Genomic DNA, 25,316 nt, shown 5'->3' with positions numbered 1-25,316 from the left:
ACCAATTTTGAGGGGTTCAAAACCTAGTCAAACGGACTCAAAATGACTCAAAATCTGAAACATAGGTTCTTAGGTATGGACACTCAAGAAATCTCAAAGTGTCAAGTTATGACACATTTTTGGGTTAAAGATATTCAAAGAAAAACTTAGCCTCCTGTCGTTGTTTGACACTTTGGGTAAAAAGCAGATTTGTAAAATGCTCAAAACAAGATTTCACGAAATGGCTTAGAATATTAGTTTATGACCATGGAACACTTATACACGTTGAATGAAAGGTGCTAGAAGCATTAAACACCTCTTAGGGCTCAGATTGATAGCCAGGTACAAACTCACCAAAAAGCATTTATGGGGCTTGATTTCTCAAATTTTCAAAATGTGACTAAAAATGAAGCATGCAATTTTTAGTCCCAATAGTGGCTCTGTCTAGGGATGCATGCCCCTTGCGGGCATGGAAAGATTCCAGATCTCTGGGTGAAGCAGACCACACACCTGAACTTCAAAAACTCTCTCAAACAACTTTATTGAAAGCAAGGAAACAACTACAACTACTATATACACATGATGACCTCGGGCCACCAAACTTCAGCAAAATTGTTTACCTCTATCATATACCTAATTTTCATTCCTTTTCTCATGAGGTAAACTAAAATTACATCTCATATCAGTTTCACCAATCAGATACACATCCTAAAACTCCATACTTAGTAAAAATGAATCAACACCTTCACTTTCATAATGCATGTAAAACTAGATTCATCTTCTACAACTTGCTCATTATGAAAGTTTTGATCAGCATGCTTATAACTATCAAACTCAAACTGAAAATCCTCTTTATTTAATAAATTTTGCATGCTATCAACTTTGAATATGAATGCATCATATTCAACATGGAGAAAAGGATCACTCATACCTTGAATTTGCATATCCTTATGCACCACCAGATGATACTCAAATGAATACTTTGACTTTTACTCACACATGTCATTAACGTTAGAATTTGAAGCTAATCCACAATCTTCAAATGGTTCTCCACAATCAGCAAATAGATTAGTCTTCACATCAGAGAGTTCATCATAAAACTCATTGCAAGGTGCATACTGATTTTCAAAAAAAACTTCCTCAAACACCTTGTCATCTATCTCATCAGATGCCACATAATCCTCAGTTTCACTATCAAACTCGAAAAAATAACATTCTAATCTCTTATATCAGCAAGACAAGGTACCATCATCAAACTCATTCTCAACTAAATCTGAATTGTCCATGTGTTCTTCAAAAAGAGGATTGATAACTCCATGCAAAGCGCCATTGTATGTAAGGAAACTCAGGTGTAGAAACAGCTTCCTACAGTAATCTCATAAGGAAAGTATGATGCAAATCCTATTATAATCTTCTACACTTACAGATTCAATATCATGTAAACAGTAATATTGCAGCCAACCATGCATACAGTAAATAGATAGAGAAATAAACACATAACACAAAGATTTTCCAGTGGGGAAAAAACTTTTGGTAAAACAACCCCACCCCTTCAAAACCTGCACAATGTATTATCTTCAACATGAGATTACAATACACTTGCAATGCAAGTTCAACATCAACAACAGAAGACTCCAATAGCTACTCGCAGTACCAACAATACACCTTTTTCACATCGCATCTCTTCACAACCCTAAACACGCTTATAACATGCACTTCACTTTAGGGCTACTCCCAAAGGTAAACCATATTAGAGTTTTACCATTCTCTGAGAAAATAGGAACCCCAAACCCAACTATTGGGGTAGAGTGTATAGTACTCAAATATCTTAGTTGCCACATGTCCTCACCTATCATTGAATCTTCCTAACATAGCTCTTACGTGTCATAGGAATCCATCATAACCGTTTTAGTCATGATCTCCTTACACACAATTCAAGATGTCAACACATCAACATTATTTGCAAGAAATACATTTTACAAAACAAATAATAAGAATAGGAATTATACAAGGTTGAGACACCTTATTCCTAATATTCTCCCACTTGTCGAACACCTTGTAAGAGCAACAAGAACATAACACGAACTAAACACTATAGGCCAAAAGGCCCATAGACTCCAAACACCATCTGAACTTCTCAGTGCCCACTAGTTTCGTTAATGCATTTGCAACATTCTTCATAGTATCTACCTTTTCCAAATTTACCTTTCCATCTTCCACCATATCTCTCACAAAGTGATACTATGTGCTTCATTTTGGCATGGAAAGTTGGATTCTTCACAAGGAAAATAGCACTCTGACTATCACACCAAATAGTAATCTATTCTGCATCAACACCAACATCAAAACACAATCTCTTAAGCCAAATGGCTTCCTTAAAAGCATGAGTAGCAGCCATGTACTCAGCTTCTGTAGTGGACAAAGCAACCATAGTTTGTCTCTTGCTCATCCAACTAATGGCACCACCAAACATAGTGAACACATAAGCACTGGTGGATCTCTTGCGGTCAATATCACCTGCCCAATCTGAATCCACAAACCCATGAATACAAACTAAATGCAGAGATCTAGAAGAGTTACCATGATAACATATGGAGTAATCTGATGTACCCCTCAAATATCTAAATACTCGCTTAACTGCATCCCAATGTATCTGTCTAGGATTAGCCATAAATCGACTCAGGATTCCCACTGCTTGGGCAATGTCTGGTCTAGTACAGACCATAGCATACATAAGACTACCAACTACACTAGCGTAAGGTACTCTACTCGTGTCCTCCACCTCACGAGGAGATTTTGGACAATCATCTACAGATAACTTTGTTCCCACAGGAATAGTAACACATATTGGTCTACAATCAGCCATGCTGAACCTGTCCAACACAGGCTTCACATACTTACTCTGACTCAACCAAAGTTTTCTGTTAGACCTGTCTCTACTGATTTCCATACCCAAGATGTACCTATCTGCCACAAGATCTTTCATCTCAAATTGCACTAACAACTGAGATTTAAAATCAAAAATCATACCCTTACCCTTCCCAAACAACAACATATCATCAACATATAATGCAACAATAAGAAGGCGATCATTTTCAATTTTGAAATAAACACAATGATCTGATTTTGATCTTACAAATCCAATTGACAACACAAAGGCATCAAACTTAAGGTACCACATCCTAGGAGATTGCTTCAAACCATATAGAGATTTCTTTAATTTGCAAACTAAGGATTCTTTACCTTTAACAATGTAGTGCTCAGGCTGTGACATATAAATCTCTTCCTCCAAATCACCATGAAGGAAAGCTATCTTCACATCCATCTGTTCTATCTCTAAATCATATGATGCAGCAAGAGATAACAAAAATCGAATGGATGTAAACTTGACAATAGGAGAGAATATTTCACCATAATCTATTCCCTCTACCTGTGAATACCCCTTTGCAACCAATCTAGCTTTGTACCTTTCAACATTGCCATTTGCACAGAATTTCTTCTTGAACACCCATTTACAGCCAACAAATTTTCTCCCTTTAGGAAAAGGTACAAGGTCCCATGTTTTTTTTTCTTTAATGAAGCCATCTCATCATCCATAGCCTCAATCTAGGAACTTGCATCTTCCATGCCCAAAGCCTCTTTCATAGATCTAGGCTCATCAGTGTTAGTAATCAAAGCAAAAGCACAACTGGAATCTAACATAGAATAACCAAACCTTTCTGGTTGCTTTCTTTCTCTTGTGGATCTCCTCAAGGGCTAAGGTTGAGGTTGTTCTTCCTCTTCTTCTGAACTATCAGAGCTACAAAAGCTCTCCTCATTATTAGACCCAACATGCTCTCTCTGTTCAGTCTTCTCAGGGGTAGGAGGCAACTGAACAACATCTTTTCCTTTTCTTTTTCATCTAGTTGTAGCACAATAGGAGAAGATGTTAGCTCTCTAAAAATAACATTTCTACTATACAACACCTTACTAGTCACATGATCCCAAAGCTTGTATCCTTTCACACCAGCACTGTACTCGATGAAAATACATTTAACAGCTTTGTTTTCCAACTTAGATCTTTTCTCCATTGGAACATGTGCATAAGCTTCACAACCAAAAACACGAAGATGTCTAATTGAAGGCTTCTTACCAGACCACACCTCCATGGGTGTCTTACCAACAAGGGCTAATGTAGGAGATCTATCAACCAGATAGCAAGCAGTGGCCATAGCTTCGGCCCAAAACCATTGTTCTAAACTAGCTCCACTAAGCATACTCCTAGCCTTCTCCATCAGTGTCCTATTCATTCTTTCTGCAACTCCATTTTTTTGTGGGGTATACGAAGTTGTCTTATGCCTCTCAATACCTTGTTCCTTATAGAACTGTTCAAACTCCGCTGAGCAAAAATCACCACCATTGTCAGTTCTCACACACTTAATCTTCTTACTAGTTTGATTCTCTACAAGGGCTTTAAATTCCTTGAATCAACTAAAGAATTGTGTCTTAATTTTAAGGAAATAAATCCATGTCCTTCTACTGTAATCATCTATGAAAGATACAAAAAATACTGACTTGGAGATTGAAGGAACTTTTACAGGACCAAATACATCAGAATGAATAAGATCCAAAACATCAGAAGATTTGTGAGAACTAGAGTAAAACTGAACACGATTTTGTTTACCATATACACAGTGTTCACAAAAGTCAAACTTGAGATTGCAATCATTTAACCCCTCAATGAGATTTTTGTTTTTCAAGGTTCTGAGACCCTTCTCACCAATGTGACCAAATCTCAAATGCCACAACATTGTCTTTTCTGCAAGAAGCTTTCCTTCCAAAGTGTTTGCACCCTTAGGTACACTAGTTGCACTACCATCAGAACCACTAACCACAGTCTTCTTTACTGCTCATTCAGATGGTGGGGATGAAGTGATAGCTACTCTCTTCTTTGAAATAGAAGAACTATTACACTGAGAAATGTATGCATCAAGCTGAAACAAAGTACCTCCCCTAGTACCCTTAGCGAGCACCATAGCTCCTCTCATCATCTTACATCCATCTTTAGAAAAAAACAACTTGCACACCTACATCATTCAGCATACTTACAGATAATAGGTTTTGTGCCAAACTTGGAATGTGCATAACTCCATTGATTCCCTTTACTCATCCATTAGGAAATTTGATAGTGACCCTTCCATGTCCAACTATCTTTAGGTGAGAATCATCACCCAAGTACACCTTTCAACCATCAAACTCTTCATATCTTGAGAACCAGTTTTGATGAGAGGTCATGTGAAAAGATGCACCCGAGTCAACCAACCACACATCATCAGATGCATGGGCTACCAAAGCTACGATGAATGCATCGCCATCTTCTTGACATTTTTCAGAACCAGAATCTGAGGCTTTCTTCTTCTTCTTAGGCTCTTTACAGTCTTTACAAAAGTGCCCAGTCTTATTATAGTTCCAACATTTTGCCTTGGACTTATTGGAAGTATTTGACTTCCCACAAGATTTGGATATACCCTTATTGTTAGGCTTATTGTCATTTTTCTTTCCTCTTTCCATGGATCTCCCATGAACAACAAGGGCTTCTTTTACCAAAACGGAAGCCTTTCTCTCCATCTCCTCTGATAGCAGTGAAGACACCACATCATCCATTTTGAAAGTGACTAATGTGCTTCTGAGAGCCATCACAAGATGGTCCCATGAATTTGATAAAGAACACAAAAGTGTGTAGCAACAATCCTCCTCCTCTAACTTGACACAAGCTAATGTCAACTGTGCAACCAGTAGATTAAATGCATTTAAATGATCCATTAAGGATCCACCTTCCTCCATTCATAGAGAATACAACTTCTTCCTTAGGAAAAATTTGTTCACCAAAGATTTGGCCTGATACCTGGCCCCAAGTCTCTCCCATAAACTATATGCGGTTTTCTCTTCTAGAACATTCAAAAGGACTGCATCGGTTAAACAGAGTCTTATGAGACCCTTAGCTTTATGGTCTTTGATATCCCAATCTGCTTGAGCTATAGTTGCTGGTCTTGTAGCACTTGTAGTCACTTCCCATAGGTCATGATCTTCCAACATTTCTTCCATTTTGAGTTTCCACAACTCGAAATTAGTGCCATTAAATTTCTCCACCTCCATTCTTCCATATGATGAACTCACCATCTCAATCTGCAAATAAGATTTAGGATTCTCTGCACAAGACTCCCACTCAACTTGAGATTAGCTCAAAAAACCCTACCCAACAACTAGGATCAAAAGTTGATCAAGCTCTGATACCACTTGTAAGGAAACTCAGGTGCAACAATAGCTTCCTACACTAATCTCATAAGGAAAGTATGATGCAAATCCCATTAAAATCTTCTACACTTACAGATTCAATATCATGTAAACAACAATATTGCAGCCAACCATATATACAGAAAATAGACAGAGAAAGAAACACATAAGACAAAGATTTTCCAATGGGGAAAAACCTTTCAATAAAACAACCCCACCCCTTCAGAACCTACACACTGTATTATCTTCAACACTAGATTACAATACACTTGCAATGCAAGTTCAACATCAACAATAGAAGACTCCAGTAGCTACTCACAGTACGAACAATACACCTTTTTCGCTTTGCATCTCTTTGCAACCCTAAAAATGCTTATAACATGTGCTTCACTTTAGGGCTACTCCCAAAGTTAAACCGTATTAGGGTTTTACCATTCTTCGAATATCTTAGTTGCCACATGTCCTCACCTATCATTGAATCTTCCTAACATAGCTCTTATGTGTCATAGGAATCCATCATAACCATTTTAGTCATGATCTCTTTACACACAATTCAAGATGTCGACATATCAACATTATTTCCAAGAAATACATTTTACAAAACAAATAATAAGAATAGGAATTATACAAGGTTGAGACACCTTATTCCTAACATTGTAGACATTAGGACAAATGATGTGCTGATCAATATCAAACTACTCACCATATAACAAATTAGTGAAAACTTCAAAACCATCTCTAAAATCACTGTCATGGACACTTTCAACATATGAAGAAGAAAAATCAGAATCATCATTCGAAGACACATTATTAATTCTATTAACGAAGCATGTAGAATATAAATCAAAGTTACTTTCATTGTCTTCATGTAGGTGATTCAAATGTCTTGCAAGCAAATCATCATTTATCTTACCAATAGGTGCTGATGTATTAACCTTAGAATCAATAGTATACTGATCATCATTGCACACATCTTCAAGAAATTCTTCTACATAGTTAGGTAATACTTCCTTATGGATAACCTCTTTATCTTCATATTGTGTAGACAACTCTTCTTCACAACTTTCAACCTCAAACTGATTTGCACAATTTTGAACTAGAGATTCACTTTCAGATTTAAGAAAAGAATTCATACCTTTACTGACATAAGAGCACTCACTTTCATCATTGCTCTCTTCTTCCCAATTAGCATCTGATTCACATGAAGACAAACATGTGCTAACACTATCCTCTTCTTGACTTGAATAACCATTTTTCCATTTGTAAGAATCCCAAATAGGCTCTACGCTGATCACTATTTGTTTCCTTGGGTGTAATGATTGTTTTTTGGTTTGTTTTTGAATGTTTTAAGCTATTTTTGAGTTTTTGAGTTGATGAAAAGAAAATACCAATATTGAGAACTAATCTACCTAAAATTATAACTCAAATCTGATTATAATGCTAATCAAATTCATTTATTTAGATGGCTCCTAATGTTTGTACAATACTTATTGCTAGAAGAATACATTAAAACATCATCATTAATAGTTGAAAAGAAAACTTGATTTTTGTCTCCAATACGCAACCATGCTGCTGGTTGCTTCCTCCTTGGACAACGCCTATCAAAAACTGCAATATTAAATCTCTGATTTTTAATTCACTGTAGCATTGTACTGTTCACAGCACTGTAGTGCACTATTCATGGCAGCATTGTAGCATGTTACTGTTTGCAGTACTGTAGCGCACTGTTATAACCCCTTCCAACCTATAAATAGATTCATCCAATTCTTTCCTACTAAAACACAATATTGACTCTAGAATGAAGCCAACTCACAGGAAAAATTCAAGTGATATTTCACACCCTCAAATTACATCAACTCTGAAGATACTACGTCCTCTACAGTCTGAATTCTTCTCAAACTTGTAGAAATCCTTGTTGCCACAACTTCAAGAAATTTCACAAGGCAAAGTTTTTAAGCAATTCTCATAATTTTCTCTTGAAGGAAGACAAGGTTTTTTTATAAGGACTCCTCAACTCCAGAATGAGTCTCCACGCTCAATGTGGGATAAAAGATATAATAATAACATAAAAAATGTTATTACATTAAAACTTAGAAAATCCCTTTTAATTTTTCCATAAGCTTGGAGCCACAATTAATTGAAACAATGACCCCTTTTATGATATCATGACCCTCACTTAAGTTATATATTATAACTTAACAATATAGGCTCAAAACCAATAATGTTTATTTTAACTAAATAAACATTAATATCTCCATTATTACTCAACATTTTTTAATGTCATTTGGACTAGAAGCTAACATGGTAGAACTAAATATGACCATACCCCTTTTCTAAAAATAGTAGGGGTCTATCTTTATAACTCCAAAACTGCTAAAAATAGCCTGACCAAGTCAAACTCAAAGCAAAACTCATCATAAACAAAATCTGGCAACCCAGAAGAGTACTCTGCTCTGGTCCTTGGAAGATCTCCACATCAAGGTGACCCTCTATCCAATCTTATTAGCCTACAAGGGTCTCTGATAGGCATATCACCAGCTAAAGTGATGTCTCTAGCTAGAAGGGGACATCACAGTCCACCCTCCCTGAAATTGCTTGTCCTCAAGAAATCTCAACTTTGGATGCTGTAAAATCTCCTCACTCTCCCAAGTAGCATCCTCTACTGGCAAATCCTTCCACTTCACCAAATATTCCCGGATGGTACATCTCCTCAAGTTCGTATCTCTAAAATCAGTGATAGCCTCCGGTATCAAAACAAGTTTTCCCTCATCATCCAGGGGTGGTAGTACTATAGAAGGCATAATATGATGTCCTAGCGCCTTCTTGAGGCGCGACACATGGAAAAAATTGTGTACCTTGCTCTCTGCCGGCAAGTCTAACTTAAAGCCACCTCTCCCACTTTCCTGATAATCCTAAATGGACCATAGTATCATGGCTTGAGTTTCTCGGCACCACTCTTCTTGAGAGTGGGTTGACGATAAGGTTGCAACATAAGATACACCATGTCTCCAACCTCAAAAGTCTGCTCAGTCCTCTTCTGATCTACATACTGCTTTTGCTGATTTTGTGCCTTAGCTAGATTATCCTTGAGAGTCTTAACAAGGTCTTGACTCTCCTATAACAAATCACCTGCACTGGGCACTCTACTATCACTCAAAAGCATATCCATAAAATTAGGTGCCTCATACCCATACAGGGCCATAAAGGGTGACATCTGAATAGACATGTGATAAGTGGTATTGTGGCAATACTCATAGAGATAAATCCACTTTACCCATGCCCTCTATTGCCCTGCTATATAATTTTTGAGATATCCCTCCACCCATTTGTTTACTATCTCTATTTGACCATCTATCTAAGGGTGGTAGCTAGTACTCGGAGTGAGCTCTGTCGCACACAACCTGAATAGCTCCTGCCAAAAGTGACTCATAAACCTATTGTCTTTGTCACTTACAATGCTTTGAGGTAAGCCATGTAATCTGAATATCTCTTTGAAGAACAACTTTGCCACTCGTGTAGCAATGTATGTAGCAGTAATCAGAAAGAAGTGTGCAAACTTCATAAGGTGATTCACAACCACATATATGCAGTCCCTGCCTTGGGCTCTAGGCAGTCTTGTGATGAAGTCCATAGACAAACACTCCCACTTCCTATCAAGAATCAAAAGTGGCTGAAGTAAACTAGTTGAATAGGAGTGTTCTTGCTTATTCTACTGGCAAGTGGGGCACTTCCTAACATACTAAAGTACCTCTGCTTTGAGCCCTTTCCATGTGAATTTCTCTCTAATCTGTCGGTATGTCCTGTAGAAACTAGGATGTCCTACCATAGGTGAATCATGAAAAGATTTCAAAACCACCCTCCTCACTACTGATCCTGAGACCAAAAATATTTGTCCTTTGTCAATGATGAGTTCATTCACAAGGGTGTATCTGCTGTCCTGAAGTCCCATCTATGAATCCAGCTACCCAAGTGTCCTTTGCATACTCTACAAGGATCAAGTGTCTCCAATCCTCCGATATGTCTGTCAATAAGCTCAAATGGGGCCTACATGATAAGGCATCAGCAACTACATTCAGTGTCCCCTTAAAATATGTAATGTCAAAGTCATAGGACTGTAACTTGCTCACCCACTTTAGCTACCTATCATTGAGATCTCGCTGCCCCAAAAAGTGTCTTAGGCTATTATGGTCAGTTTTGATACAAAATTTGATACCTACCAAATATTGCCTAAATTTGGCCAAAGCATGCATAATGGCTAACATCTCCTTATCATATATGCTGAAGCTCCGCTCTGGCCCTCTCAATTTTCTGCTATCATAAGCAATAGGGTGCTTCTCCTACATAAGCACCGCTCCAATGCCCTCTCTGAAAGCATCACAATGTAGCTCAAAAGGTTTGCTGAAATTTGATAATGCTTACACTGGACAAGAAGTCATCAACTCCTTAAATTTATCAAAACACTCCTGTGCCTCAAAAGTCCACAAGAAAGCTCCCTTTCTCATCAAATATGTCAAGGGTATCGCATGCCTAGAATATCCATCCACAAACCTCCTGTAGAAACCATATAGTCCTAGAAAGCCCCTCAACTGTGTAAGGTTCACCGGTGAAGGCCACTCCACAATGGCAGGAATCTTTTTAGGATCCATGTGCACGCCCTTTGCATTGATGATGTGACCCAAGTACAAGAACTTTGTCATGCCCAAATCACACTTTGACTCCTTTGCATACAAGGATTCTCTGCCCAATATACCCAACACCATGTCCAAGTGAACCAAGTGCTCCTCCCAAGATCTACTATATACCAAGATATCATTGAAGAAGACAAGTAAAAATCTCCTCAACTGAGGATGGAAAACCCTACTCATTGTTGCCTAAAAAGTAGCAGGTGTGTTAGTTAACCCAAATGGCTTAACTACAAACTCAAAATGGCCACAATGACATCTAAAGGCTATCTTCTCGATGTCCTACTCTCTAACTCTGATCTGGTGATAACCTAATCTCAAATCTATCTTTGAGAAGAAGCAAGCTCCATGAAGCTCATCTATCAACTCATCGGTCCCGGGAATGGGGTACCTATTTTCAATCGTCTTCCTATTAAGCACTTTGTAATCAATGCACATCCTTAATGTCCCATCCTTCTTCTTTACTAACACCACTAAAGAAGCAAAAGGAGACTTACTTGGTCTAATGCAGCGCATAGCAAGTAACTCCTTTATGGTTTTCTCAATTTCATCCTTCAACCTCTTTGGATGCTTGTAAGGTGTAATCATGATGGGCTTAGCCCCCTCCTCTAACTCAATGATGTGCTCAATACCTCTGTCTGGTGGTCTACCTGGTGGAATGTCACTGAACACCTTAGAGTGTTTAACTCTAAGCTCCTGAATATCAAGAGGATATTCAATCTTATGTTGTCCCTCTTGTGATGGCATCGACATGCACTCTGCTGCCCACTCTACCTGATCATGTCGAATCAATCTAGCCATTCTCCGAAGAGAGACCATCTTGAGATCACTGTCCCTGATTTCCTTAAGAATATGTGTCTTCCCATTCACTTTAAACCTCATCTCCATCTCCTTGAGGTTAAGAGTGAACTCACCAATATCGTGAAACCAACTCATCCCAAGAACTATATCTGTATCTCCCATAGGTACAACATAAAAATCTTCCTTAGAGTCATAATTATTAACTTTCAATGGGAGTCCCGTGATCCTACAATCACATTTGAGGACATAGCCATTCGCTACCCTCACTCTAATTCCCCCAAACTCCTCTGTTTGTATGCCATGCTTCTCCACCATCCTAGCATCAATGAAATTATGAGTGGCACCTATATCAACCAAGGTTATGACTCACTTTCCAGCAAGTACTCCTCTCATCCAGAATGACACTTCTTGCTTAATACTAGTGAGATGAGCTTCGCTAAGTTGCCCATCTCCTTCCCCATCCTTGGACTCCATTTTAGACAAGTTTTCAGCCTTGTCTTCCTCTTTTTCACCATCTATTTCCTCTATATCAGACTGCTGATCTGAATTATCTGATTCTGATTCCTCATAGTATGCCCACATAACTTTGTTAGCTTTTCCCTTTGGCCTAAGAGGACAATCATGGTTTGCATCATAGGGTCCTTTATAGTAGAAACATATTTTTTTCTTCCTCAAATCTTCTAATGTTTCCCTGTCAAAAGGTGCTGGAGTTTTATCCTTAGAATCATTTTTAAAATCAGTCCTCTCTGGTTTTTTATAAAATGGTTTGTTATCCTTACTAGAAGATGCTCCTTTGGACTAAAATTTGTTTGTTGGGACTGCATGTTCCATACTTCTTGCCTTTTTCATCGCTTCCTATAAAGAAATAGGATCAAATTCCTTTATCCAACCTCTCAGTGGTTTGGATAGGCCCTCAATGAAAAGAACTATCAATCTATGCTCTGAAATGTTTGGCACCATGACTGCCAACTATTGAAATTCACTAATGAAATACTCCTAGTTGTCGATTTGTTTCAGCTGTGCTAAGTCCCAGAAGTAAATCTTTGGATCTTTCTTGTCAAATCTTTCAACCAACCTATCCACCAAGTCCTGGTATTCTGTCACTCGGTTATGCTAAAGTGTTACCATACCATGGTACCACCAATCATGTGCTACTCCCTCCAAATGCAAGGTGGCATATTTGATAGCTTCAATCTCTATCATTGGCCTTAGTACCAAAAATGTGTCAAGCTTATGAATCCAATCTTGAGCTATCATCTTACCACTCCCATCAAATGTAGGCATAGTAAGCTTGCCTATAGCCCTCTTTAGCTCACTATTTTGACCTCTAGGCCTCATATCCTTTCTGAGTGACCTGTAATTCTCTCTCCTCTAATTTACAAAGCATTCAAAGGTCATCCTCTCCCGAACCTGCAGAGCTAATAATTCCCATTCATCATTTGGAGCCATGAGTGCATCTGCGAATATGGGGTCTCATGTCACCTCCTCTATTAGAGCTTCTTCTGGCTCCTTTAGAAAAAATGTAGGGTGTGTAGGCCTATTAGCTATTTTGGAATGGGTCTATTGTGGTCTCTGATTACCTGTAGAACTCCTATTATCTCCCTATTCTCCTGGCTCCCCACCCAGCTCCCCATTTTGTCTAACAGGTGGGTTCATCCTTTCTACCATAGTAGTGAGTGCCTATAATGCCTGTGCCATTTGCTGCTGCCCTGTAACCATAGCATGGAAGAATTCTCTAGTATCCTGATCATCATTATTCCTCCTATTTCTAGGTGGACTACCATCATGCCTCTCTTCCATATTTCCTATTTCCTATAACAGTTCTCTTTCAATCAGAGCTCTCCTACGAGTGTGGTACTTGTGTGGTCCAATTTCCAGTGGCTGCATATGACTCCCCAAACCCTTAGGATGGTAGGAACTAGGATTTGATACCAATGTAAGAACCCCAAATAGGCTCTACGCTGATCACTATTTGTTTCCCTAGGTGTAATGATTTTTTTTGGTTTGTTTTTGAATGTTTTAAGCTATTTTTGGGTTTTTGAGTTGATGAAAAGAAAATACAAATATTGAAAACTAATCTACCTAAAATTATAACTCAAATATAATTATAATTCTAATCAAATTCATTTATTTAGATGGCTCCTAATTTTTGTACAATACTTATTGCTGGAAGAATACATTAAAACATTATCATTAATAGTTGAAAAAAAAACCTAATTTTTGTCTCCAATATGCAACCACGTTGCTGGTTGCTTCCTCCTTAGACAGTGCCTATCAAAAATTGAAATATTAAATCTCTAATTTTTAATTCACTATAGTGATGTACTATTCATAGCACTATAGTGCACTGTTCACGATGGCACTATAGCATGTTATTGTTCGTGGTACTATAGTGCACTGTTATAACCCCTTCCAACCTATAAACAGATTCATCCAATTCTTTCCTACTAAAACACAATATTGACTCCAGAATGAAGCCAACTCATAGGCAAAATTCAAGTGATATTTCACACCCTCAAATTGCATCAACTCTGAAGATGCTACATCCTCCATAGTCTGAATTCTTCTCAAACTTGTAGAAACCCTTGTTGCCACAACTTCAAGAAATTTTACAAGGCAAAGTTTTTAAGAAATTCTCATAACTTGCTCTTAAAGGAAGACACGGTTTGTTTATAAGGACTCCTCAACTCTAGAATGAGTCTCCATGCTCAATGTGGGATAAAAGATATAATAATAACATAAAAAATGTTATTACATTAAAACTTAGAAAATTCTTTTTAATTTTTCCGTAAGCTTCGACCCATAATTAATTGAAACAATGACCCCTTTTATGATATCATGACCCTCACTTAAGTTATATATTATAACTTAACAATATAGGCTCAAAAACAATAATGTTTATTTTAACTAAATAAACATTAATATCTCCATTATTACTCAACATTTTTTAATGTCATTTGGACTAGGAGCTAACATGATAGAACTGCATATGACCATACCCCTTTTCTAAAAATAGCAGGGGTCTATCTTTATAACTCCAAAACTGCTAAAAATAGCCTAACCAAGTCAAACTCAAAGCAAAACTCATCATAAACAAACTCTAGCAACCCAGAAGAGTACTTTTCTCTGGTCCTTGGAAGATCTCCACACGAAGGTGACCCTCTATCCAATCTTATTAGCCTACAAGGGTCTCTGATAGGCTAATCACCAACTAAAGCGATGTCTCTAGATAGAAGGGGACATCACACCATTGTCTTCACATGATGCTTCTTCACAATATGTTAGATCAGCAATTTCATCTTTATCACTTGATACATCACTTCCAGGTTCTTCATCCTCATACCAAAATAAATACCTTTCCTCTTCCTGATTCATTATGTTTTCAACACAATGCAAATCATCAACGAGAAAATGAATCACTGGATTTATATCTTGCATGCATAACTTATCAAGTGAATCAACTCTATCATCTACTGTCGTAATACCATGAACATGTGCATTCAATTCAGCACAAATGGAATGATTTCTTCTTTGCCACAAAGAGATTTCATGTTCACATGTTTTTATTTCTGAATCCTCAACAAAACTATTTAAAATAGCAGGGGTACTTATTTGCTGATTTGAAATTAAACATTCCTTATGAAATTGACTTGTGCCTTGCACCTCATCTTGTCGGCAAACATTCCTAGAGAAGTGACTCCTGGTTAAGCCATATTTTATGTTATTCTCAATATCTATCGCTGTCATGAATGCTTGATGCAAAGTCTTAAGTTCTTTATCTCTCAACAGATAGCTCATCTTCTTATCAAATGCACCAAGATAAACCACTAAACACATTTGATCATCCGGCTTGTAACTTTCAGGAATTTCATTTAAAACCTTTGCAAATCTGATATTAAATTCAGGAACTAACTCACCGTTCCTGATTTGAATTTTCAAAAACTTATCAAAATAATTAGAGATGCTTACTCTTTTCCCGAACTGCATCATGAAGGCTGACAATAATTCATCCTAGGATGAAATTGAACATGCTAGTAAAACTGAAAACTAGTCCCTAGCATCATCTTCTAAAGTCTGAACAAACAACTTCATCTGAACATCTTCATGACCAATTTCAAAATCACCCACCAAGTCATTGAATAACTGAACATGATAACTGGCTAAATTTTCATGGTTCCCACTAAACTTAGGCAAATACTTTCTGAGGTTACAAGGCATAGTATTCGAGAAACCATGAATACCATTAAAATTTAATGGCATATACCTCTTGGTAGAAATAGATCTAAAACTTTCACTAACAGGCTACATACTAGATGAGATGAAACTTGACATTCTTCAAACTCAAGACTCATTCACCATTAGACACTTTCAGAATTTATTAATTGCAGCAGATTTGGAGTTTTTTCTACCAATTCAAAGCTTCAAACATACTTTGACATATAAAACACTTTTGCTAAATCTACTTTCCACAAAGCATGTTGAACTGTACTAAACCAATCTCCTATGTAATGCTATAAACCATTTGATGGAGAAACTTTTGTGAATTTTTACTTTCATGTAAATAAATCACATGAGAATGGAAAATACCTTTTAATATGGATGCCTTCAACTACTTCAATGCTGAAAATAATGGTAGATTCAAATCTTAACTAGATTTATTAACACTTGCACTACATCTCGTTTGATTCTCTTACCCAGTGTCAAGAATTTGAAATGAATTCTTCAAATTTGCCTTCCCACTGTTGTTCCCTTCATAATACCTTCACACTTATGAAGCACTAGTGCAGAGATTTTACTTTGAGTCGCCACTCACTTAGTGAGAAAAGATTAACCAACTTGCAAAACAAAACAAGATGGTCTAGAACTTACAACTGGTATTTGCAAACTATATTCAACAACAAGGGAATTTCACATTCTTAACAAACTAAAAGAACATGACATTAACTCTGAATTTTGACAACAACTTATCAAAACTTCAAGTGACTTTGATATTACAAACTATTCAATTCAATTAAACTTCTGCTGTCGATGAATAAGAACACTGGGGGACATGAATCTTTAGAAAATAAATGGAAAACACTTCATGACCTTGCTATTTATACCAGAGATTCTAGTAGTTCTAACAATGAATTTCTTCATAGAATCCCTAGCAGAGTCACCATTTTGTTGGTGTTTGAAAATGTTACCCATTTCTAATTACCCTGATGAGAACAAAATACATCTAGGGGCAACTAACTCCCATTTTTAACATGCCCATTCAGACACTAGGCCAACTATAAGGCATGACCCTTGTTCTTCTTTAGGCTCTGCAAAACCTAGGCGGGTGGACCTACAGATTCTTTATATGGTACCAGTTATCAAAGCATACACTGAATCTATTATGAAGTAGATAAAACCCTTATTTCTCATGATAACTCATGAAATAACATCAATCTACAGTAGCTAAATGTAGATCTAGGAACCTCATAAGCTGAGTGAGGGCATTCTATTATAGCTCGTCAACATGAAAGGGAAAAGCATTGATTATTGATGTTGATGTTCAACAAATCCTCAAACATGAAAAAAAACCTAATGATTCTATCTATGATCAGTGCCTAATCCATTGACCAATTCCATGAATTGAAAACATACATTTGTGACTTCAAGACATATTCTGTAAACCCAGACATCAGATCTATCTAATCACCTTGTGATTCAAACATCAATGTTCATTTAGATCTCATTCTTACAAAATATCCTTCTCAAGTAACCATCAACCTTGTTAAACATATCAACCATTTACTTGGCCCTTTGGTCCAATAGTAAAATACATCAAACATACAACTTGAAAGGGATGCAAATGGGTCTCAGATCTTTGTTCCAAAACCACATAAGACTTACAGATTGCTGAGATAGGAGATAAGAAATAGAATGAAGCTAGTGAAACTATTGCTCATATGTATTCATTTTCTTTGAAAATATACATTCAGGTGCATGAAATCAAAACATGAAACAACCTAACATCTCAAAACTATCTGTATTATCTTTACACTTGCTATTCACATAAGAGAAATTTGTTGAAGGTAAATGGTGTCACAATCATGGGAATGCAACCAAAACTAGATCCATGACCTTGGTATCACAGTAATGTGAAGATTTTTCTCCAAAAGATTGGAACCAACTGGTTTCTCAGTAACAAAAACTAGAACCCCCAAAAAGAATGAAAGATAGAAAGATATAGCAAAGGAAAGAATCTCGGATTTGATCTTCAAGTGACAAGTGTCCATTTGAAATGCAATCCTCTATAATTGAATAACTTCTTCCTTCTATCTCCCATTTTGATTTGATCTTGTTTCATCATTTCTATTACTAATTTGCAAAATATCTCTATTGAAATGATGAAACCTTTTTGAGTCACCAAAATATTTGATTTGCCTCATGAAATGCTAGCAAAATTTGAGATTTTACTGAGTGAACACTATCAAAATTCGACCCAAACTACATTTTTATCACCTTTTAACCATATTTAGGTCATTACTTCTCTAGGAATAAAATCTAAACTTCCATACTTGAATATTGTTGCAAGATAAGTCCTTGACACAAATCCTCATGTAGTAGGAACCGATGGCACTCTGTGCAGAAACTAACCTCAAAATAGGAAAATTCAGACTTCCACGATTTCGGCAGTATATGATAAGGCATACTTTTGCCTTTCAAAAATGCCCAAAAAATCGATTTGAAAAATGCTCCTCTGTTACGAAACCTAGGTCTGCACATCTTTGTTTTTTAAATTTATTTTTGAAAAATAAAAATTCTAAAGTTAAAACTTTAGAATTAATGCTTTTGAAATTTAAAAACTCTGACGTGCAACTAAAACTGAGAAAATGATTAAAATATTTATTTTTTACTCTTTAACATTTTCCTCATCTTTTTAATCTATGGTCAACTCTCTGTTTGACCGATGCCACATGGTGCTCCATGATTGGTTGACCTCTCATATGCAGTACCATGTCATCACTGGGTGGGCCCGTGCCACATGGCAAAATCTTGCTTTCTCACATTTTTTAAATGCATTGCATCTTCATAATGCAAGATTGCGCTGACCATTAGATCATGATACGTGTCATGATCTAACACATCCTCTCAAGTTGCTCCTCATCACCACCTCGCCGCCAGTCGAGACCCACTTGCCATGCATCCTAATTCTACTTTCCCACATTATTTAACTAGTGTGTAACTTGATAATGTGAGAATGCGAGCTTCACACAATCTGACATGTGTCGGCATCTCGTGCGTCCGCTCATCAACTTGCCATGTCATCAGCTTTGTTTTTTTGTTTAAATTTTTGCATAGACCCCATGTCTTGATGATGTCATCCACGCGTATAGGGCCTCCACCACACATTGCTGCCTTTACAAAAGGCCTTTGTCTTAAGACATTCTTCATACTATTTGATTTTATATTTAAACACTGAAAAAGGTCAACCCACAACCAATGTGGGATTAAGTGCTTTAACGCTTTCTTCTTGTCTGCATTTTCATTGCATGGGCTCATCACGCATCCCTTTGGTGCAAATCGCTCCAACCTTGTTTATGTACTTGCCTGATCTGCAAAAAATGTAAAATTTTGTCTGGCAACAGCTTCCGTGGTCCCTTTTTAAAGAGGTAGCTTTTATGCCTGCCACTTCTTTGCATTGCATGCTCTTTAATGCATGTGGCTTCTCTGTTTCTTATATCCACTGCCTTCTCCTTTTTGTGGTTTAAACACTCTCCATTTTTTAACTGCAAATTGTTGCTCATTTGATGTTGTGGGTCACTCCACATTTGGCATTGACTGGCTTCATCTTTCAAAAATGTTGAATCTTCATTTCCTTTTACAGGTTTGGGTTCCTTTGGTTTGATTGCGTATTCTCTTTTGAAAAGGTGTGAGTACTTTTCTTAATTGTCAAGGCATGATATCCTCACATGGTGACTGCGTGAGGTCTTCTTTGATTGGTCTTTGACACTGGCTTGGATCTTCTTTGAAAGGCATCTTTCATTGTTGTGGATTCAATTGTGGTGTTCTCCTATCTCCATACACAGATATATGGAGGGCCCTTCTTCATATTGTACCTGTGGCTTTATAATCTATATCCCCTTTGACAACAACTTGTTTCTCTTTGAACTTACATGAGCTACTTCCATTGCAAGATCCTTTTTTTAAAAACATGGCTCCTCTTTAGTTCGCTGCCTTCATTATTGTCCATAGAATTGAAAAGATTAATCTTTCTCTCTCTGCATGAGGTCTGGGACTTTCATTTAACTAGTGGATTCCTTGCTTTGTTTGGTGCTATTTGTCCTCATGTGGACTCTTTTCTCTGGTCTAACAACCTTTTCTTTGTGTGAGCTTGGTCCTCTGCTCCTCTTGTATCATATATACAGCATGAGAAAGCTATCATGTCCTCTTCAAAATCAAAGATGAACAGATATATATTTCCCATTATGCTTGGAACTTGCCTTAGTCATGTGCTTTACTAACTTTTCTGCAAATAAAGCAATGGACTCAAAAAATTTCAATGCTTCATAATTGGCCAAACATCAGCGATGCTATATGTTGGATGGGACCTCTGATGCCAATCAATTTGCAAATGGAGATATCTGGATCACACCAGTATTGAGTAATTTAGGAAGAATCTTTTGCAGGTAGTAATCAACAGAAGACAAAGCCTTAATCCTAAAATTTAAGATATTGCTTGTATTGTAGCCAAAATTCTCCATTAAATCTTGTGGGAGCTCTGTCACTATTTGCACATCATCTTTCAAAGTTCTTGTGAAATGTCCCTCGTCATATATATCACCAAACTTACTTGGATCTCGCCAAATACTATTAAAGTGGAACATGGGAATCACAAGGGTTGCATTCAAAAGGCCTGCCAGCGCTACTGCATTGCAGATTGATGTGTGTTGCTGATTTAGGCCACCATTTGCTTCAATAATTATATAACCAATAGAAGATGGTAATCCTCTACTCAATGTACAGTTTATACAAGGTATCCATTCTTTTTCCTTCGTTGTATATTTTTCAGATGCTAAATATATCAATGTGTTATTATTAAATCCCATACCTCTAAGCATCATGCCCACCTCCAATGGAGAAAGAGGACATTTCTCATTCTTCCTATTTATCCCAGGCCTAATGATGTGACCCTTTCTAATGAACTTTCCCTTCCATCGTCTTTCACGTGCAGCATTCATCTCAAGCTTCATTATTTTCAATTCTTAGGCTTACTCTATATGATGGAATCAGCCGGACCCCAAAGTGGGTCTAGCTAAAAAAAAAATTCGTTTTTGAAAAACAGGCTCGCAGACTGATCCATTGACATCCTCAAACTAACTGGAAATTAATTTCAAGAATTAATTGATCATTAAAAGCTCATTTTATCATCAATCTGCACTTTTTCAAATTTGTGCCAGATGGTCCTTTGATTGGCCTAAAAAACTGACCAAAACCATTGACCTGGCCTTGAAATTGAACATATTGAATCTTTGCTGCACATTCTTAGACCCTATTAGATCTTGTCTCATGAAAAATTCCCAGTCACAATAAATTCAATGTCAAATTCGCCCTCTGAAATTTACCTGCAAGAAAACACATTAGAAAACAACAAACTGGGTTTGGATTTGGCTCGAAAAATTGGGCAAATGGGCACATGGAAAGACAAAAATTGGGGTGTTGGTTCTTTGTCATGAGGACATTATGGATATGTGATTTGGGCTTATGAAAAATCACAAGGCGCAAATGGCAGACGTCCAAAGTGGGCTACTTGGATTTTGTCAATTGGAACAATGACTGAAAAGTGATTTTTTGGAAATGGAATTGACCCAAAAAAATGTGCAAACAAATTTGTCATGACTTGCAAACTGACATACTTGGAGTATTTTTAGAGTAAAATACAAGGGTAAAATCCATTTGAGTCAACCAATCACAGATCAGGAGATACGACATCACAAATAAGGGTACTGATCAATCTGCAAATGTTGACACTAGTAAAAAGTCATAAATTGCATTTGGAATTATGTTTCAAAACTGATCAAATGGATTCGTCAAGACTTGAAAATTGAAACATTACAAGTCTTTGATGTCTATGATGCAACACAAAAGGAATTTCAACATTTTAGTCAACTGGTCAAAAGTTATAACACGTCAAATAGGGCTTCCCAGAAATATGTACAAAGTGCAAATGAATGAAACCAGTAACTGACCAACTTTGAGGGGTTCAAAACCTAGTCAAACAGACTCAAAACAACTCGAAATCTGAAACATAGGTTCTTAGGTATGGACACTCAACAATATCAAAGTGAAAAGTTATGACACATTTTTGGGTTAAAGATATTCAAAGGAAAACTCAACCTCCTATCACTGTTTGACACTTAGGGTAAAAAGCAGATTTGTAAAATACTCAAAACAAGATTTCACGAAATGGCTCAGAATATCAATTTATCACCATGGAACACTTAGACACGTTGAATGAAAGGTGCTAGAAGCATTAAACACCTCTTAGGGCTCAGATTGATAGTTGGGTACAAACTCACCAAAAAGCATTTATGGGGCTTGATTTCTCAAATTTTCAAAATGTGACTAAAAATGAAGCATGCAATTTTTGGTCCCAATAGATCTATAGGTAAGTGCAAAACAATTGAAACTTGACCCGAGTTACAACTATGCCCACTATTGAAAGATTAGATTCTTAACTAATATATAGGTAGAATTGCTAAGAGAAGAAGCCAAAATAAGAGCTATAGTGGTAGACATTTAGGGCATGATTCTCCCAAACATGTATGCATTGTAGAAGCATAATGCACATGCCAAAATGCTCATCCATGATAACAACTTCTCAATTTTAGATCATAGGATAGAACTTTTAGCAAAAGTTCAAGTTGCATTGCACACATGCAAGGTGTTGCAAGAAATTGGGACAAAACAATGATACTATTTTTAAAGGTACATTCAACTTTATTGTCACATTTTGGAATTATTGTATAGTATATAACATACATCTTTTGCATTAATGTCAAAAAGTGGGAGAAGATAAATATTGTAGAGAGGATGTATTTTATAAAGGGGAAGTATACATAAATAGGGAGAAAAAATATATATCAAATGTGAAGAGATGTAAAGTATATTGTATAGGTATATGGGGGAGCATTATATATCTATGAATACTCAAAGATACATCTTGTACAATTTTTTTTTTGAAAAATTAAAAAATAGAGTACTCTATCAAGTTGGAAATACAAGGTGATGAATAAAAGGTGTTCTTGAAATTTAGTTTTGACTAAAAAGTGTTTTTGTCACTAATGCCAAATGGGGAGATTTTTGAGATTATAGTCATGTTCATTATTAGTGAAACACACTTATTTAGATTGTAAGTATCTACCAAGCACATTGTATAGTTAATAGAGTTAACCAAGCTTTTTAGTATCTACCAAGTTCTATAGTTGCTACCAAATCCAAGGGATAGTATTCAATTTATACCAATAAATTTCTACCATAATGATGATCAATAGTGTAAACCAAGCTTCATAAGGCTTACCAAGTTCCTCAGTGCAAACCAAGTTGTGTAGTGCTTACAAAGTCTATAGTTATAGCAATGTGAATCTGGTGTTGACCAAGCCATTGAGTGTTAACCAAGTGATTTAGTTTATATTGAGCTTGTAGTGATAGCATTTACTGAGCCATACTGTATGAATCAAGTGATTAAGTTTATATGTTGGGTTTCACAGTATTCACTAAGTCACTAGTGCAAACTAAGTTTAGACTACTTGGAAGTGATCAATATTGGACTAAGCTTCTACATCTATTGAATGCATGATGATGCCAAGCATTGACTATGGATGCTAAGTATCAGAACCTCGCCAAGGTAGACTTCAGAACCTAAGTCCCTATAGTTTGGGCCAACTTTGTGTATTTTGTAAACTTGTATTGTAGCTAAATTTGTTGATTTGTAAATTGGATTGGTATATATGTCATGTATTGTATCACATCCAAAATATAGATATAAAGTAAGATATCAAGCTGAGAAGAGTAGAAGTGTGAAATACAAGTCTACAATAGTATAAGGAGTAGCAAAGATTTATCTATCATAGAAAGGTGATCATTACACCAAGGAATCTCATTTAGAAAACCAAGTTGTAGATCAAAGATCAGCCACTATTTCATCCTAATAGGTGGATCAGTTAAATCCTTTCAAAAGATAGACTTAATAGTCTTTTTTAAATCTCTTTATCAAGTGCATACTTTATTGTATTTTTATAAATCCTTTTGCAAGGTGGACCTAGTAGTCCTTATTGCTCCTAATAGGGTAGATCATCAAAAATGATCATTGTAAGCCTCAATAGGCTAAATTTATACTACAGTACTAAAGCTTGTGGGTATCATCCCCACCCCAATTGTACTTTCAATTTGGAAGGTTTCTAAGTCACCAAATTGTGTGTCAAAATGTTATGAATGTTTAATGGTTTCAGTTTTTCATGCATGTAATTAGATCAAAATACACATGAAGGATCAAAATGGTAAATAAAGATTAAGTTTTCTTGGTTATTGATTCACCTCTTCCCTCTCAGTAACTTAGCCTATCATATATATTTCCAACACTCTTGTCTAATCTCCACTCCTAATGAGTTGTCCATCAGCATCATAGATCTTATCTTTCTTATGTTCAACTTCAACCTTGTATCCTAGACTATTCAATTGTGACACACTCAACAGATTATAGTTATGTCCTTCTACATAGGAAGCATTGTCACACATGATCTTGTTTGTCAATCTTATTGATCCTTTAACTTTTGCTAGAAAGGGTGCATCATTACCAAATATAACACTATTTCCATTGTAATGCTCAAAGGAAATAAGCTTACTTTTATCACCAGTCATGTGATGAGAACATCCATTGTTAATGATCCATATTTTACCTTTGGTTACATAAGATACTAATGCAGTTGCCTCATCTTCATTTGAATCATCTTTTATAGAAACATTAACAACTTCATCATGACCATCTCATTCTTTATTAGATTCTTCTTCAAGAATGTAAAAAATTTTCCTTCCCTTTTCTTTATAGCCTTTGTTACTCTCATCTTTTCTACCTCTAAATGTTTCTTCATTTCTGTTATTTTACTTCACAAGACACCTTGCTGAAATATGACCAACTTCATTACAATTAAAACATATGATGGGTAACTTACCTTTGTCTTTTCCTTTGCCTCTACAAAATCTCCTAGCCAAAAGTGCTTCCAATTCTTCTAGATCTTCTCCATCTATGTCACTATCACTAGCATGATGGTTGACCTTTTTCTTTCCTTTAGGCTCCTTGATTGTTAGCTTAGCTTTGAAAGAAGAATCAATATTCTCATATTTGAAATTATCAAAATTTGAAATTTTAAAAGTAGTGAGTCTACCAACTAGTCCTTCAAGGTTTGATCACTACTAGGAGTACACCTTGGTTCTTATATCGGAGAGACACTAATAGCATAGATAAGTAGTAGGGTTCTCAATACTTTTTTGATCATAGTCTCATTTTTAACAACTCCATTTTCACCTCTGATTGCATATACAACATCTTTG

General features: G+C 36.5%; 1 pseudogene; it reads right to left on the bottom strand.

The window, feature by feature from the left end:
- LOC149564860 (O-fucosyltransferase 9 pseudogene) overlaps positions 1-20,959 on the bottom strand; it is a 37,354-nt pseudogene extending 16,395 nt beyond the window's left edge.
- Between the last annotated feature and the right edge of the window lie 4,357 nt (positions 20,960-25,316).

Source organism: Cupressus sempervirens, chromosome 3, assembly GCF_028749045.1.
Source record: "Cupressus sempervirens isolate cs-2001-9-10 chromosome 3, ASM2874904v1, whole genome shotgun sequence".
NCBI lineage: Eukaryota > Viridiplantae > Streptophyta > Pinopsida > Cupressales > Cupressaceae > Cupressus > Cupressus sempervirens.
This window is presented reverse-complemented; position numbering and strand designations above follow the sequence as displayed.